The sequence below is a fragment of the Salmo salar genome, chromosome ssa01 (genome assembly GCF_905237065.1).
Source record: "Salmo salar chromosome ssa01, Ssal_v3.1, whole genome shotgun sequence".
Classification (NCBI taxonomy): Eukaryota; Metazoa; Chordata; class Actinopteri; order Salmoniformes; family Salmonidae; genus Salmo; species Salmo salar.
Genome location: NC_059442.1, coordinates 137,098,933 through 137,116,256, shown reverse-complemented (window position 1 = coordinate 137,116,256; position 17,324 = coordinate 137,098,933). Strand labels below are relative to the sequence as shown.

At 40.7% G+C, this 17,324-nt stretch overlaps 1 long non-coding RNA gene across 2 annotated transcripts; it reads right to left on the bottom strand.

Annotated features, from left to right (window-relative positions):
* Positions 1–776: 776 nt before the first annotated feature.
* LOC106565862 (uncharacterized) lies at positions 777–15,300 on the bottom strand. 2 transcript variants are annotated; one of them, XR_001319750.2, is made up of 3 exons: positions 14,983–15,300; positions 14,573–14,708; positions 777–1,267 (listed from the first exon to the last, which is right to left on the bottom strand). It is a non-coding gene; the product is annotated as an uncharacterized lncRNA (long non-coding RNA). The 2 variants fall into 2 exon arrangements; XR_001319749.2 differs by lacking the exon at positions 777–1,267 and adding an exon at positions 13,419–13,490.
* Between the last annotated feature and the right edge of the window lie 2,024 nt (positions 15,301–17,324).

The following is a 17,324-nucleotide window of genomic DNA, read 5'->3' as shown; positions in this document are numbered from 1 at the left end:
GATTATCTTAGTGCTACGATACCGTTGTGAAACCCATTTGAGAGCCTTAGATATCCAATTTTAGAAACTTTTCTTCTTTTTGTATGCATTACATTGCGAAAGTAGCCAGAAGGTTGTGGATTCACAGACCACCGCGGACAAGGGTAGGGGTGAAAAGATATCCAATATAATAAAAGCACTGCATGAATCTATCTCCTTATTTTCGGTCAAGGAAAAAATTGCTTTTTATTAACTCAGTTCATGCGATTTTATGTGAAGTTACATGACTGGAGACAAGCAGAATATTTTTTAATACCACAACAGAACATGCAGCACTCTAGACTTTTTGATTTCTATACAGGCTATTGTTAAAAAAGAGGACACCGGTAGTCTATGTTTGGAACAATGCTAAAGTTGTCTATCAACTGTAAAAATGTAGCGCAACAGAACCAGTTACAACTGAAGTATCTGATCATATATGAATTCAAGAAAAAGGTTAACACTGCAGCCGCATATCATCAGGTAGGCCTATATGCAGTTGTAACTTTTTTCTTTTGGGAAACTATAATTTTCTAATTTATTCGGTTTTATTCCATTATATTTTTGTTAGAACATAGATTTGTGTTGACTGTGATTAGGGCATGGGAATATAAAAGCATCTGCTGGGCTTAATGATCAAACTACAGTGTAGGCATGTACAGCTCACTGCATGATCCTCAAACCAAAGACTGGCCAAACTTGTGTTTCTAAATGTGAATTCAAAGACACTGTAGAATTACTGTATAGCCAAATAAGGCATTTTTAATGTCAATATTATTTAATAAAAAATACAAATAAATACATTTTCATTTTAAACAGACTAAATGCAAAATGTATAGGCATGTTGTTGAAGTGCTGTTGTTGATGTGTTGTTGAAATGCTGAGCGCTCGTTACAGCCTGTAGTGTGTCACAAACTCTTCATAATTGATTTCTTAAATGGTAGGCTATAGCATTGAAATAATAATAATTTAGCCTAAATAATTCAAGCCGGTGCAGAAGGTGAGTTTAATAATAAGAAACATGAAGATCCTGGCAGTGACTCCTAAGGAACCTCCCCAGCTCCTGGTTCATCCTTTCCACCTGCCTGTTGGACTGAGGGCGGTACCCGGTTGTGAGGCTGACCGTGACACCCAGCTTCTCCATGAAGCCTCTCCATAACCATGACGTGAATTGGGGGCCACGGTGGGAGACGATTTCCTCCAGAAGGCCATAGCGCCTGAAGACCATCTGGAACAGTGCCTCAGTGCCCTGGAGAACGATAGGGAGACCAGAGAGGGAGGGATAAAACGTCAGGATTTAGATAATCTGTTCACAACAACCATAATAGTAGTGAAACCATCAGAAGAAGGGAGATCAGTGACAAAATCAATAGATAGGTGAGACCAAGGCTGCTGAGGCACGGGGAGGAGAAGGAGTTTCCCTGCTGGAGCGTGCCGGTGAGCTTTAGTTTGGGCATATACGGAGCAGGAGTTGACATAGTGAGCAATGTCCTGCTCCAAGGTTGGCCACCAGTACTTTCCGGAGATAGATTGAATAGTGCGGGTGATACCTAGGTGTCCAGCGACGAGAGATGTGTGGGCCCAGGTCAACAGCCGATCCCTTATACCAGTGGGAACGTAGGGGCGCTCTGAAGGACAGGTAGCAGGCACGGGTTCCGTCTCCAGAGCCTGGCGATTGTCCACTTCTACGCACCAAAGCACGGGGGCAACGACTTGGGAGGGCAGAATGATGGGTGCACTCAGGAATATAACCCCTCCCAAATCGTAGAGACAGGATGTTTTGATGACAGGCTTTGATGTTCTTTGAACCTGGGTGATATGACAAGGTGAAGTTGAATCTAATGAAGAAAAGGGCACAACTTGCTTGGCGTGGATTCAGCCGCCTCGCAGTCCGTATGTACTCCAGGTTCCGATGGTTGGTGAGAATGAAAAATGTGTCCTTGGCACCCAACAGTTGCTCCGCTCCTCTAATGCCAACTACACAGTTCTTCTCTGCAGGAGACAGTTTTTTGGAGTAGTATACCACATACAATTTCTGTGGGTTATCTTGACGTTGGGACAGGACGGCCCCCACACACACACTTCTGAAGCGTCCAAGGAAAGGTTGTCAGGATCCTCCGCTAGTTGGAGATGAATCCTCTCGGGTGTTGCCGAGGTGGTGGAGAACGCGGAGGACCTTAACCATTACCGTACCCAGTTGAGCCAGCTGGTCATGATGTTGACGGAGTACGTGTTCCAGTTTGTCGACCATCTGGGAGATATCAAATCAAATTGTATTTGTCACATTTGCCAAATACAACAGTGAAATGCTTACTTACGAGCCCTTAACCAACAATGCTGTTCAAGAAATAGAGTTAAGAAAATAATTACAAAATAAACTAAAGTAAAAAAATGTAATTAAAAGTAACACAATAAAATAACAATGACGAGGCCATATACAGAGGGTATCGGTACCAAGTCAATGTGCGGGGGTACAGGTTAGTTGAGATAATTTGTACATATACTGTAGGTGGGGGTAAAGTGACGATGCATAGATAATAAACAGCGAGTAACAGCAGTGTAAAAAAAGGGGGGGTCTAGAATAGGGTGACTGAAGTCTTTGACAGTTTTTGGGGCCTTCCTCTGACACCTTCTAGTATATAGGACCTGGATGCCAGAAAATGTGGCCCCATACGCACTACAGTCTATAGCACCTTACTGTCTGATGTCGAGCAGTTGCCATACCAGTTGGTGATGCAACCGATCAGGATGCTCTCGATGGTGCAGATGTAGAATTTTTTGAGGATATGGGGACCCATGCCAAATCTTTTCAGTCTCCTGAGGGGGAAAGGTGTTGTCGTGCCCTCTTCACAACTGTCTTGGTGTGTTTGGACCATGCTAGTTTGTTGGTGATGTGGACACCAAGGAACTTGAAACTCTCGACCCACTCCACTACAGCCCCATCGATGTGAATGTGGGCGTGTTCAGCCCTCCTTTTCCTGTAGTCCATGATCAGCTCCTTTGTCTTGCTGACAATGAGGGAGACGTTGTTGTCCTGGCACCACACTGCCAGGTCTCTGACCTCCTCACTATAGGCTGTCTCATCGTTGATCAGGCCTACCACTGTTGTGTCGTCAGCAAACTTAATGATTGTGTTGGAGTCGTGCTTGGCCACACAGTGGTGGGTGAACACGGAGTACAGGGGGGGAATAAGCACGCACCCTTGAGGGGCACCAGTGTTGAGGATCAGCGTGGAAAATGTGTTGTTGCCTACCCTTACCACCTGGGGGCGGCTCGTCAGGAGGCCCAGGATCCAGTTGCAGACAGAGGTGTTTAGTCCCAGGGTCATTTGCTAAGTGATGAGCTTTGTGGTTACTATAGTGTAGAATGCTGAGCTGTAGTTAATGAACAACATTCTCACATAGGTGTTCCTTTTGTCCAGGTGGGAAAGGGCAGTGTGGAGTGCGATTGAGATTGCATCACCTGTGGATCTGTTGGGGCGGTATGCGAATTGGAGTGGGTCTAGGGTTTCCGGGATGATGGTGTTGATGTGAGCCATGACCAGCCTTCCAAAAGCACTTCAGCCTTCCAAAAGCACTTCATGGCTACCGATGTGAGTGTTACGGGGCAGTAGTCATTTAGGCAGGTTACCTTCACTTTGTTGGGCACAGGACAATGGTGGTTTGCTTGAAACATGTAGGTATTACAGACTCTGTCAGGGACAGGTTGAAAATGTCAGTGAAGACACTTGCCAGTTGGTTCACGCATGCTCTGAGTACACGTCCTGGTAATCTGTCTGGCCCCCACGGTCTTGTGAATGTAGACCTGTTTAAAGGTCTTGCTCACATCAGCTACGGAGAGCATGATCACACAGTCGTCCGGAACAGTCGGCGCTCTCATGCATGCTTCAGTGCTGCTTGCCTCAAAGCGAGCGTAAAAGGCATTTAGCTCATTTGGTAAGCTCACGTCACTGGGCAGCTCGTGGCTGGATTTCCCTTTGTAGTCCATAATAGTTTGCAAGCCCTGCCACATCCGACGAGCATCAGAGCTGGTGTAGTACAATACGATTCAATCTGACGACTTCCGTATTGAGCGAGTCACTGGTACTTCCTGCTTTAGTTTTTGCTTGTAAGCAGGAATCAGGAGGATATAATTATGGTCAGATTTGTATGATGCAGAAGGTGAGTTTAATAACAAGAAACATGAAGATAATCAAAACAGGAGTAGCATACTGAACGTAAACAAAACCAATACTGCCCGTAGATTGAGGCTACTGAGGGCTAAATAAAGGGGAAGTAATCAAGGCAATGATGAAGTCCAATTGTGCATAATGATGGGGAGCAGGTGTCCATAATGATGGTTGCCAGGTGTGCGTAATGTGGATTGCCAGGACCGGTGGTTACTGGACCCATGCCATTGAGCACCGGAGCGGGAGAGCGGGAATAGGCATGCTGGTTTTTGTTCCTTCTTGGGTTACCTGGCTTGCTCCTGACTGATTTAGAGTTAGTATGTGGTTTAATAGCCTGTTGAAATGTGAAACGTCAATTGATAGTGACAGAATCACACATTACTTCCCTAGCAAAGTAAATGTTTTGTGTCCTGGGGCTGATTGTCATAAAGACAAACCAAAGACATCACATGTGCATCGGTCAGGTCTTTTACAGCTTGGTTCTAGCATAAAGCATTGCGGACTAAAGCGTTGTTATAGGTAATTTATATATTTATACATTTAATTTTAAGCTTGCAAGGGGTAGGCCTGTGCTTTTAGCCATTATCTTTAACAAAAGACACAATATCCTCACATACCCACTCAATTTGAGCCCTGGTTTAACTTAACACGCCAAGCTCTTCACTGACACTGAGCTATTTATGGAGTGCATGATGACTGAAGGAATTGGCTGGCAATCTATGGATAGTAGACAGAATTCTCTGTCAAACAGGTAGGTCTACCTCTTATTTATTGAATAGGAAGACATAGGCTCCAACACAAAGCCCTCTTGTTGTTAGTAGCCTAAAATGAAATTTAAATGAAAACTGTTTAAATGAATGATGTCTTCTCGAATTAGCCTACTTTCAGCACCCATGCGCTGTCCAGCTCTGCGGGTGCCAATTCATAGTAATATAAGTTATGTAAATTACTAAAATATGGCTTATTGTAAGGTAAATAACTCTGATAAATAGCTTCATTATGGGCAACAAAACATATTGTTTTTATTAAAATCAATTATAGCAGTAGCAAGCTTACCTCCGGTCCTCCTCATTTTCCCCTCTTCCTCTCAAACTGACAAGGACATCAGTAAGCCTAGTCCGCGTGCACAGATCAAGGTTTCTGTTAGCTGGAAATTGCCGGCTTATGTCCCCCCCAAAAAGCAGCCAAAAAAATCTAATTGCAAAATAATGCTTTTTATTCATTGATGGAAATACCAGTCGATGTAAATACATTTGACCTTCATGCTTATCCGTCTATAGGTTAATTTGCATAATTTAGTGGAATTAAATCGGCCTGTGTGTATTTCCATTAGTCATCATGTACAGTGCATTCGGAAAGTAGTCAGACCCCTTATTCAAAAATGTATTTAATAATTTTTTTCCCTCATCAATTTACACACAATACTCCATAAGGACAAAGCAAAAACTGATTTTTAGAAATGTTTGTAAATTTATTACAAATAAAAAACAGAAGTACCTTATTTACACAAGTATTCAAACCCTTTGCTATGAGACTTGAAATTGAGCTCAGGTGCATCCTGTTTCCATTGATCATCCTTGAGATGTTTCTACAACTTGGAGTGCACCTATGGTAAATGTAATTGATTGGACATGATTTGGAAAGGCACACACCTGTCTATATAAGGTCCCACAGTTGACAGTGCATGTCAGAGCAAAAACCAAGTCATGAGGTTGAAGGAATTGTCCATAGAGCGCCAAGATAGGATTGTGTCGTGGCACAGATCTGGGAAAGGGTACCAAAACATTTCTGCAGCATTGAAGATCCCCAAGAACACAGTGGCCTCCATCATTCTTAAACGGAAGAAGTTTGGAACCACCAAGACTCTTCCTAGAGCTGGCCGCCCAGCCAAACTGAGCAATCGGGAGAGAAGGGCCTTGGTCAGTGTAAAGGACATCACGCTGCTTGCTTAACAAATACCCCTTCCTCCTAATTCAGCCCATACCTGGTGCGAACTCGAGACCTCTCCTGAAGCATCTTACAAGTTGGCGCCACGCAAAAAGCTAGCTATTCGCTGGTGCAAGTGGGGACAAGTCAGGCTGAGGATAAGTTTTATACATCCATGTGTTAAAGTACAATAGCACACCTAAATCAACTTGTCAATTAAAATAATAACACTTAAGGAATTTTAACAATATAATATGGCTAACCAGAAGAAAAAAAAGTTTAAGGAAGGTTCTTTATAGAACTATTCCCCATACAGGTTTTATAAAGAACCGTAAAAGGGTTCTATATATCCCCAAAAAGGGTTGTAACCACAGCGGAACAGTTTATTTGGTGGTATACAGGAGCTTTTATTAACGGTTCATTATAGAGGGCTTGCAGTTGACATATGACCACTCCTGGCAGCCATGTTGGAAGACCACCACATTCATTATTCTGACAAGTGGCTACCCCAAACTGCATGATAACAGTGCCTAAAACTAGTTGATTCAACACCACTGTCATTCTCTGTAGAGTATTTGGCTGGTCTAACAAGGCATTAGAGCCAACGGGGAAAAAAATGTTTACAGATTCCCCGCAATTATGAAACACCATTGTTGATACCAAGATAAGGCTCAAGAACTGTCAGAAAAGCAAAGAAACCTTTTTGCCCGTCAATACCTGAACCCAGACAGCTGTCAGTAACGGGTCTGCTGTGAAAATGTCATCACTGGTAAGTTAAGTCTGATCGATTTCGACTTTATTTTAGCTGTTGTGCCAACCAGGTATTTTAGGTTAACAGTAAATTAACCTAAATTAGCTAGCTAGATAGCTTGTAGCTAAGCAATTAGCATGTGTAACGCCTGTGTTGTTGTATGTGTCGAACTGCTTTGCTTTATTTTGGCCAGGTTGCAATTGTAAATGAGATCTTGTTCTCAACTTGCCTACCTGGTTAAATAAAGGTAAAATAAAATAAAATAAATAAAAATGTATCGCTTGAGTTTAAAGTTATGGGGAAGCTATTTTTCACTATAACAATTCACCTTTATAACAAAGAATTTACATACCTCTTCAATTGCATTTGCAGACAAACATAAGCCTACTAATCCTAATGTTATGAGTAGATTGGATGGTGATAATTTAGGCTATTAATAAGTGCGTAGTGGCTATATCAGAGACGTTTCCTTTGCAGAGGAAAAATGTGGACTTTGATAAACATTTCATGCAATTCTACCACACTTTATATGACTGAAGAAATTAGCAGAATCTTTTTTTTTTTTTTTGAATATGGTAGCCTAGGCCTACCCTACTGACACTGACAACAGATTAATACCAACGGCCTTGTCTTGAATGCATATAATCTAGGCCTATGAAAAAGGGGTCTTGGCTAAAGAAATATCCAGCTTTTGTCAAAAGTACAGTTGAAGTTGGAAGTTTACATACACTTAGGTTGGAGTCACTAAAACTTGTTTTTCAACCACTCAACACATTTCTTGTTAACAAACTATAGTTTTGGCAAGTCGGTTAGGACATCTACTTTGTGCATGACACAAGTAATTTTCACAACAATTGTTAACAGACAGATTATTTCACTTAATCACAATTCCAGTGGGGTCAGAAGTTTACATACACTAAGTTGACTGTGCCTTTAAAAACAGCTTGAAAAATTCCAAAAAATGATGTCTGTTAGAACAGTTTGGCCATAATGACCATCGTTATGTTTGGAGGAAAAGGGCGGGGGTGGCAGCATCATGTTGTTGTGGTGCTTTGCTGCAGGAGGGACTGGTGCACTTCACAAAATAGATGGCATCATGAGGGAGGAAAATTATGTGGATATATTGAAGCAACATCTCAAGACATCAGTCAGGAAGTTAAAGCTTGGTCGCAAATGGGTCTTCCAATTAGACAATGACCACAAGCAAACTTCCAAAGTTGTGGCAAAATGGCTTAAGGACAACAAAGTCAAGGTATTGGAGTGGCCATCACAAAGTCCTGACCTCAATCCTATAGAAATGTGTGGGCAGAACTGAAAAAGTGTGTGCGAGCAAGGCTGTTACACCAGCTCCGTCAGGAGGAATGGGTCAAAATTCACCCAGCTTATTGTGGGAAGCTTGTGGAAGGCTACCTGAAACGTTTGACCCAAGTTAAACAATTTAAAGGCAATGCTACCAAATACTAACTGAGTGTATGTAAACTTCTGACCCACTGGGAATGTGATGAAAGAAATAAAAGCTGAAATAAAATTACTCTCCACTATTATTCTGACATCTCATATTCTTAAAATAAAGTGGTGTTCCTAACTGACCTAAGACAGGGTATTTTTACTTGGATTAAATGTCAGGAATTGTGAAAAACTGAGTTTAAATGTACAGTGCCTTGCGAAAGTATTCGGCCCCCTTGAACCTTTCGACCTTTTGCCACATTTCAGGCTTCAAACATAAATATATAAAACTGTAATTTTTTTGTGAAGAATCAACAACAAGTGGGACACAATCATGAAGTGGAACGAAATTTATTGGATATTTCAAACTTTTTTAACAAATAAAAAACTGAAAAATTGGGCATGCAAAATTATTCAGCCCCTTTACTTTCAGTGCAGCAAACTCTCTCCAGAAGTTCAGTGAGGATCTCTGAATGATCCAATGTTGACCTAAATGACTAATGATGATAAATAGAATCCACCTGTGTGTAATCAAGTCTCCGTATAAATGCACCTGCTCTGTGATAGTCTCAGGAGGTCCGTTTAAAGCACAGAGAGCATCATGAAGAACAAGGAACACACCAGGCAGGTCCGAGATACTGTTGTGGAGAAGTTTAAAGCCAGATTTGGATACAAAAAGATTTCCCAAGCTTTAAACATCCCAAGGAGCACTGTGCAAGCGATAATATTGAAATGGAAGGAGTATCAGACCACTGCAAATCTACGAAGACCCGGCCGTCCCTCTAAACTTTCAGCTCATACAAGGAGAAGACTGATCAGAGATGCAGCCAAGAGGCCCATGATCACTCTGGATGAACTGCAGAGATCTACAGCTGAGGTGGGAGACTCTCTCCATAGGACAACAATCCGTCGTATACTGCACAAATCTGGCCTTTATGGAAGAGTGGCAAGAAGAAAGCCATTTCTTAAAGATATCCATAAAAAGTGTCATTTAAAGTTTGCCACTTGCCACTTGGGAGACACACCAAACATGTGGAAGAAGGTGCTCTGGTCAGATGAAACCAAAATCAAACTTTTTGGCAACAATGCAAAACGTTATGTTTGGCGTAAAAGCAACACAGCTCATCACCCTGAACTCAACATCCCCACTGTCAAACATGGTGGTGGCAGCATCATGGTTTGTGCCTGCTTTTCTTCAGCAGGGGCAGGGAAGATGGTTAAAATTGATGGGAAGATGGATGGAGCCAAATACAGGACCATTCTGGAAGAAAACCTGATGGAGTCTGCAAAAGACCTGAGACTGGGACGGAGATTTGTCTTCCAACAAGACAATGATCCAAAACATAAAGCAAAATCTACAATGGAATGGTTCACAAATAAACATATCCAGGTGTTAGAATGGCCAAGTCAAAGTCCAGACCTGAATCCAATCGAGAATCTGTGGAAAGAACTGAAAACTGCTGTTTACAAACGCTCTCCATCCAACCTCACTGAGCTCGAGCTGTTTTGCAAGGAGGAATGGGCAAAAATGTCAGTCTCTCGATGTGCAAAACTGATAGAGACATATCCCAAGCGACTTACAGCTGTAATCGCAGCAAAAGGTGGCGCTAAAGTATTAACTTAAGGGGGCTGAATAATTTTGCACGGCCAATTTTTCAGTTTATTATTTGTTAAAAAAGTTTGAAATATCCAATAAATTTCGTTCCACTTCATAATTGTGTCCCACTTGTTGTTGATTCTTCACAAAAAAATACAGTTTTATATCTTTATGTTTGAAGCCTGAAATGTGGCAAAAGGTCGAAAAGTTCAAGGGGGCCGAATACTTTCGCAAGGCACTGTATTTGGCTAAGGTGTATGCAAACTTCCGACTTCAACTGCATATTTTTTGCATCTTAGCTAACCCTAACCTAATTCTCCTAACCCGCTGCCTAAATTCTACTAATTTGCTACGGAATGTCAAATGTGACGTTGATTTGACAAAAGCTGAATCCCTTCTAGCCATGGCCACGAAAAGGGGAGATGCAAATTGTACAATATGACGGCCATATAGCCTGGAGGACATTATTGTGCAAAGAAACTCCAGTGGTTATCATATTCATATGACAACCCAATTATCATTTGTTAAAGAACTTTATTCATGGGGGGGGGATGTATGGACATTACAGTATAGGAGAACCTGCTGTGTTGACTATTGGTTGTTCAAGCCCAACAATAGATGTAATCTTTTTGTGACAAAACACCTGAATTAATTAAATACAACCAAACCATTAAGAGCCCTGATGGTGTAGGTGACCTGAAGTGATTTTCTAACATCAGGTGTGCTTTTAATTTGTTTATGTACAACTGTAGGTTCACCAGCTGACCTCCATCTAGACACCCATGCAGACTGGATTCCCACTGAGAAGATGAGCAATGCTTCAGCAGCATCTGTTTCTACTTCTTTGTCCTTTTCCAGAAATGAATGGAGACAACCCTCAATTATACAAGATGGTTGTTATATGCTGTGTTTTGGTCGATCTGAATGATTCTGTTGTGCCAGTTGAGTAGAGCACCTTCACCTTGTCATCATGACAAAAGTGCCCCCTTAACTTCAAACAGTATGAATATATAAAATGTAATTTGGAACATGTACAATACTATTGTTTATGATATTGTAAACATATTGTACTTTTGTAATGGGCTATATTGTTGTATGGGTGAAATTAAAATAATTTTGTCATCTCTGCTTTGCCTAGCCCCATTGAACGAAACATCTTATCGTCCAACAATTTTTTTCTTTACAATTTAAAATACATTTAAAGACAATGTAATTGTTGTGGTAGTCTTTGGCAAACCATTTTCATTAGCACAGTGGCACCTACAAGTGCCACTCAGGCCTTCTTGGTGAAAAGTATCTGGCAGCGAACTTGGTGGTAGTAGTTGTGTGTGTATTAAGCTAACGATCCCATCTCCTGCTTCCAGACATTTCACCAGCTAGATTACAAGGGTTGGATTTGCACCAACAAATGTAGCATTAAAACAAGGCATGCACAAAATCTAGTATAATGATTAGCCTCATATCCATTATCTACTGGTATCGTTTTTAATTTGAGAACATATGTGAACAATATGTGAGTTAAGCTGTTCTCTGCTTCAGATGCACAATGTCAAGGGATGCATTGCAAATGCACATAAGGCTTAAAGGCGCTGCATGGTTAATCCGGCGTCTGCATTGGCCGTGCAGCATTTACGTGATACGGCCTCTGCAGAAGTCAGGGCACTCCTACTTCTTGCTCTTCACAGAGCAGTGCAGAGCTGTTGCGAAGGAAGCGAGTTTGTTTTATATAGGAACTCTCGCCCCCAACTACTGTCAACCAATCATCTCAATGCAGAGCTACATGGAGGCCTTCACATTGTTACAAAATTTGAGAGGCGCACGGTGTTGCGGAACAGAGCTCAATTTGGCCTCTGCAATTGTGTCACACCATCCATACGGCACCTCCTACCACATTTTCGGGTCAAGCATGAATTGGCTCTAATGCCATAATACTGCAGGCCAGTGGTTCACATCCCCAGTCCTCGTGGACCCAGAACAGTGCAGTTTTATTGTAGCCACAGACAAACACACCTGATTCAACTTGGCAACTAATCATCAGGCCCTCAATTAGTTGAATCAAGTATGTTTTTCGTGGCTACAACAAGTGTGTTCGGGGTACTCAAGGACTGGAGTTGGGAACCACTGCTGTAGGCCTATGGCTGCATTGGCGTTGCATGCCATTATCAGTTGCGAAATGGGTTCACATGGCAGATATCCTAAACAAAATTGTGACAATCAAAAAACTAATTGGAGAGCTTATGACTGAACAAAAAGGTCATGTTCATTTGAGAATACAACAGAGAAATCAGAGACAGATTCCCTTCCCTTATTTTGTTGCTGGGTTGTGATCTGTGATGAATCAACATCAACACTAGTTCATCTTGAATAATAGTTAAGTGTTTAAACTTGTTTAATTGTTAACTTATCTTCAATCAACACTTTCATATCATTTTAATGTGAATGGGTACCAAAACATTTCTGCAGCATTGAAGATCCCCAAGAACACAGTGGCCCCTTACATATAAGCGAACTCATATGTAAAGGTTCAACAGTTCAGTAACAAGTAGGCTATTATTACTAAAACACAATTTCAGGTTAAAAAAAGAAAGAAGTAAATATCAGAGGTGGCCAACGTCACTCCACTGATCCCTGATCTACTAGGTGAGCAGACTTCTGTTGCAGCCCAGCTGCTAACACACTTGATTATAAACTAATTAGGTTTGATATATTGAATCAGCTGTGTTAGTACTGGGCTGGAACAGAAGCCTGCACACCACAAGAGGTTGGTGGCACCTTAATTGGGGAGAACGGGCTCGTGGTAATGACTGGAGTGGTATCATTCATGGTTTCCACGTGTTTGATGCCATTCCAATTGGTCTGTCCGGACATTATTATGAGCCGTTCTCCCCTCAGCAACCTCTACTGCTGCACACCCAGCAGGGTTGGCCTGCTACAGTTGTAATAGGTTTATACAATGTGTGACCTTGAACTGTATTTTTGTTCACAAAATTTGCTAACATATACAGTAATCCATTGTATACAAGGATGACCCTTATTCTCTTGGGACTCATTGGGACCTCTTCATCTGCAGACAGGGTTTGGCAGCTCTCTGTATGAGGACAGAAAACATCACAAAGAAACAGGCTGCATTATACTCAAGTTAGACAGCCATGACTTATGTTGCCAGGGACTGAAACTGGACAATAGTTTCATAATGTCCTCCCACAAAGTTACCTGCCCTATCCAGAGTAGCCTACTCTCCCTTCTGTCAGCGCTAGCTAATCCTTTCATCCTCTTCCATGGCTGTTAGCAAGCTACCTACCTACCTAGCTACAAATTAATCAAGATAGCTAACTAGCTAATATGAAGTTATTTAATTCATGTAGCTAGCTAGCTAGCTATACAGAATGTAAAGTTAACTAACTAGCGAACATTGTGTTAGCAGCTCAAATTCAGGTTAGCCTTCACACTAAGTTTCTGTGTCAAGCTAGCTAATAATACATTGTTTTATCACTTTCAACATATTTACTTACTTACTTGAATAGGTTCACCCACTGGCTCCATTTTCTGGGTCCTTTGAAAAACTAAACTTCTTCCCGAAGTTTCTGGTGGTAACAAAATGCAGCCAGTCATGTGGACGATTGGAGAACTTTCAACAGACTGAGTTTGGTTTTCCAACATGGTGATTTGTGACGCAACTGAAAGCGCTCTATAGAGGCTTAAGAAAGGGTTATTATTTGTGTGTGTATGAGTCATCATTATGATTCACATGAAGGTGATCATTATATGATGGGTCATCCCTATAACTCATATTGGGCAATTACAGGGGATGAAAAGGGTAGACCTGCGAGTCAGATCTGAACAGGGAAAAAAAATATATATATATAAAAATAAAAATAAAAAAAACACTGTTTGACAAGCATTAAGGGCCAAATCATTCTAATTCATCTGCTGGTCAGACAATTGGCTTATTTTCAAGCTGTTCCTGTGATCTGAGGGCATGTCATAGATGATAAACTCAAGTTGAAAAAGTTAGGAGAACTCAGGTGCGGAACACAGAGTTCTATATAAGACTGTGAGCTTTTACATTAGAAGTTGATTAATGTACAATAACCCCCTTGGTGTTAGTTTCCTAGTTAATTAGCCACCACCATCTCATGCAACCAATCATACACATGAACAGGTGACATTAACAGACACCACCTTGATTGAAGTATCTATAAATCATCTCAAGGCCATGGTAACATCATACATCGTATACTGTACCAGTACAAGTCCGACTGCACATAGGGAGCTCTATCAGAATTTTTACAGATGGTTTCTTTTTTTAAATGCCCTTGTGGTTGACTTGTGAGGTTAAATGTAAAGTGTCAACACATATGACATAAGAAAATCTATGGGCACTTCTCTGACACTTAACATGAGCAAGGATCATTCAAGCATAAAAGGTCATATTACCATAATTAGCTATTGTTATCATCACCAACCATTTCCTTCAGAGTGGGTTTATCCATAGCCATCGGAACTGAAGTCTAATACAATGGCCTTTCCCACTGGGCAAAAACTGGTTGAACCAACGTTGTTTCCATGTATTACAAAATACATAATAATAATAATAAATAATGTGATGACGTTGAATCAATGGCTGCGTTTCAAACACATAAAAGACACACTGTCCTCCACTTACCCTGCCATATGCCCTAGGGGAATCCCCGCGGCCATCTTTGCCGTCGGTCCAAACAATTAGCCAAACAAGGGAAGTTGGCAACGTAAGCCCCTCAGCCCTCGTTTGTGATCGAGGTTGCGAGTGTTCACTCCCGGGCCTGAAACGCCCCATAATTCAATTTGCGATAATTGTACATCCGCTAAGAAAAGTCAGCCAAAACTTAAAACCAACATCAATATGGAGGAGTCAACATACACTTGTAAGTAAAAACGAATGTAAATAAGTTAGAAATTGTGCTACTAATGCATATGACGGCACAAACACATATCGTAAAAGTAATTATGTTTTTGTTCGGTTAGCTTTTGGAAACGTTAGCTAGCACATACAACTTTCCCTGACAATACACTTACACATTGTAATTTTAGATTTACCAGATTTTGTCGGATGGCTAGCATTCGATGTCTGCAGATGCGTTGTCTTTTAGCCAAGATAGGAAATGCAATCATAATTTACTGTAGTGTATAAAGCACACACAACAGCTACCGGTGGTTCTATGATGACTGAAAACACAACCGTGGGACGAACAAGTGACACATTTCCAGGCAAGGGCGGTCCATTTAAAACAAATTCGTTCTTCCCATGCCCTGCAAGTGTCAACTCATCAGACGTCATCTGAAGTGTCCGCTTAACTTGAGGGCAGAGCTTATTAACAAGGTCAGAGGTCTCTTTCAGAATGATCCATAAGTATTACCCTGCGAATCATTACCTGAAGAAACTTAAAAAATACATTAACATTAATTGTACCTTTTGTGTTAAGCATCCAGAAACAGTTCCACATTTATTTTGGCATTGTCTACATGTAAAACAATTATGTAAAGATATTCACAGTTTTATAATTGTTAATATTCTTGATGACTTTTTTTTTTTTTTTTATGGGAGAATGTGCTGCTCGGTTTCCTTAACCATAATAAAGATAGATGTTTTTTTTTTTACCTTATAAATCTAATTGTGCAAATGGCAATATTTCATATTCATAAATGTAAATTCACTAATAAAAAAACATGATTCTGTGTTTAAAAAAAAAAAGGCAGAGGGAAGAGGGTGTGTCTTTTACATGTTTGGAATGCAGGCAATGAAAACTTTTTAATTTATTATTACATCAACGTAAGGAAATTGTCTCTTTTTTTTCACCTAACTTTTAAGCTAAATCCAATGACATGGTGAATTTCTTTCTTGATTTCACGTTAGCCGACAACTCAACCAAATGTAAATCAAAACTAGACGTTGAACTGACATCTGTGCCCATTGGGTTGTTTATCATTATAAGCATATTCTATCATTTATTGAGCATTATTAGCTCAAGGCTTTGTTTTATGCAGGTTTGCTGAAACAGGCAGCTCACTGCCACTCTTCATCTTAGTGTTATATTTCAGCATAAAAGCATGAAAGAGAAAGAGATGCAATGCATAACGCACATCAAAGCATAGACGTTCACCATTCACAGCTCGAAACAACTGACATGGAAGGTTAGAAAATATGTGTGTATCCCTGCGCTTATGAATGAGTGTGTGGTATATGACTGTCATATACTGTATGTGTGGCCTATAGGTGCGGATATGGGCGATTCCAGCGGGAGGGCTGGGGCGGAACATGTCTGAGGTGGTGCTGGAGTTGTTTATGTGTGCATGTCCGTCTCACTAGAATCTAAGGAAATGGAATTTGGATGTCTTGACTTCATGAACTCTTCCATTAGTGCACTTCTCTGTACTGTAGATTTTGGGATTTAGAAATTATGAATGCTGCAGTTAAATCAATAATAGATAAGAGTTCACACTACCCATAAACCTGCAATTGATTTTTTTATTACGTTTAGAAAGTTAAAGGCCCAATGCAGCCATTTGTATCTCAATGTCAAATAATTTCTGGGTAACAATTGAGGACCTTACTGTGATTGTTTTCAATTAAAATGCTCAAAAAGAAACAAATTGCTTCTTAGTAAAGAGCAATTTCTCAAACATGAATTTTGCTAGGACCGTCTGTGACTGGTCTAAGTGGGGAGGGGAAAACTGAAACTAGCTGTTATTGGCAGAGATGTTTGGAACCAGTGGAGGCTGCTGAGGGGAGAACGGCTCATGGCCTGAACAGAGCAAATGTAATGGCATCAAACACCTGGAAACCATGTTTGATGTATTTGATACCATTCCACCAATTCCGCTCCAGTCATTACCATGAGCCTGTTCTCCCCAATTAAGGTGCCACCAACCTTCTGTGTTTGGAACTCTCTTTCTTATTGGTCTATTAATTAAGCACCTGGTGTTGTCAGGAGGCAGGCCAAAACTCCATCCCACCAAAACAGGCCAAAATTTCAGGTGGTCTTTTCAAACAGCTCTTACACTAAAAGTGCATTATCATAATATTCACAATTTCACACTATTATTCCAACCACAGTATGGAAATATATATATATATATATATATAACACAGGAAATTATTTTTTTGCAACATAAAGAGGGTATTCAGATCATCTCATGATGCTCTTTCATTTTGCAGCGTTTACACAGGCAGCCCAATTCTGATATTTTTTTTCAATAATTGGTCTTTTGACCAATCAAATCAGCTCTGAAAAAGATTGGATGTGAAAATATCTGAGATTTGTCAAAATACCAATTAGTGGAAAAAAGATCAGAATTGGGCTGTCTGACCTTCATTAATTATGTTTGCTGTTGTATTAATGCATAAGGTATAGTCAGGTCCAGATCATCATCAAGTGAAT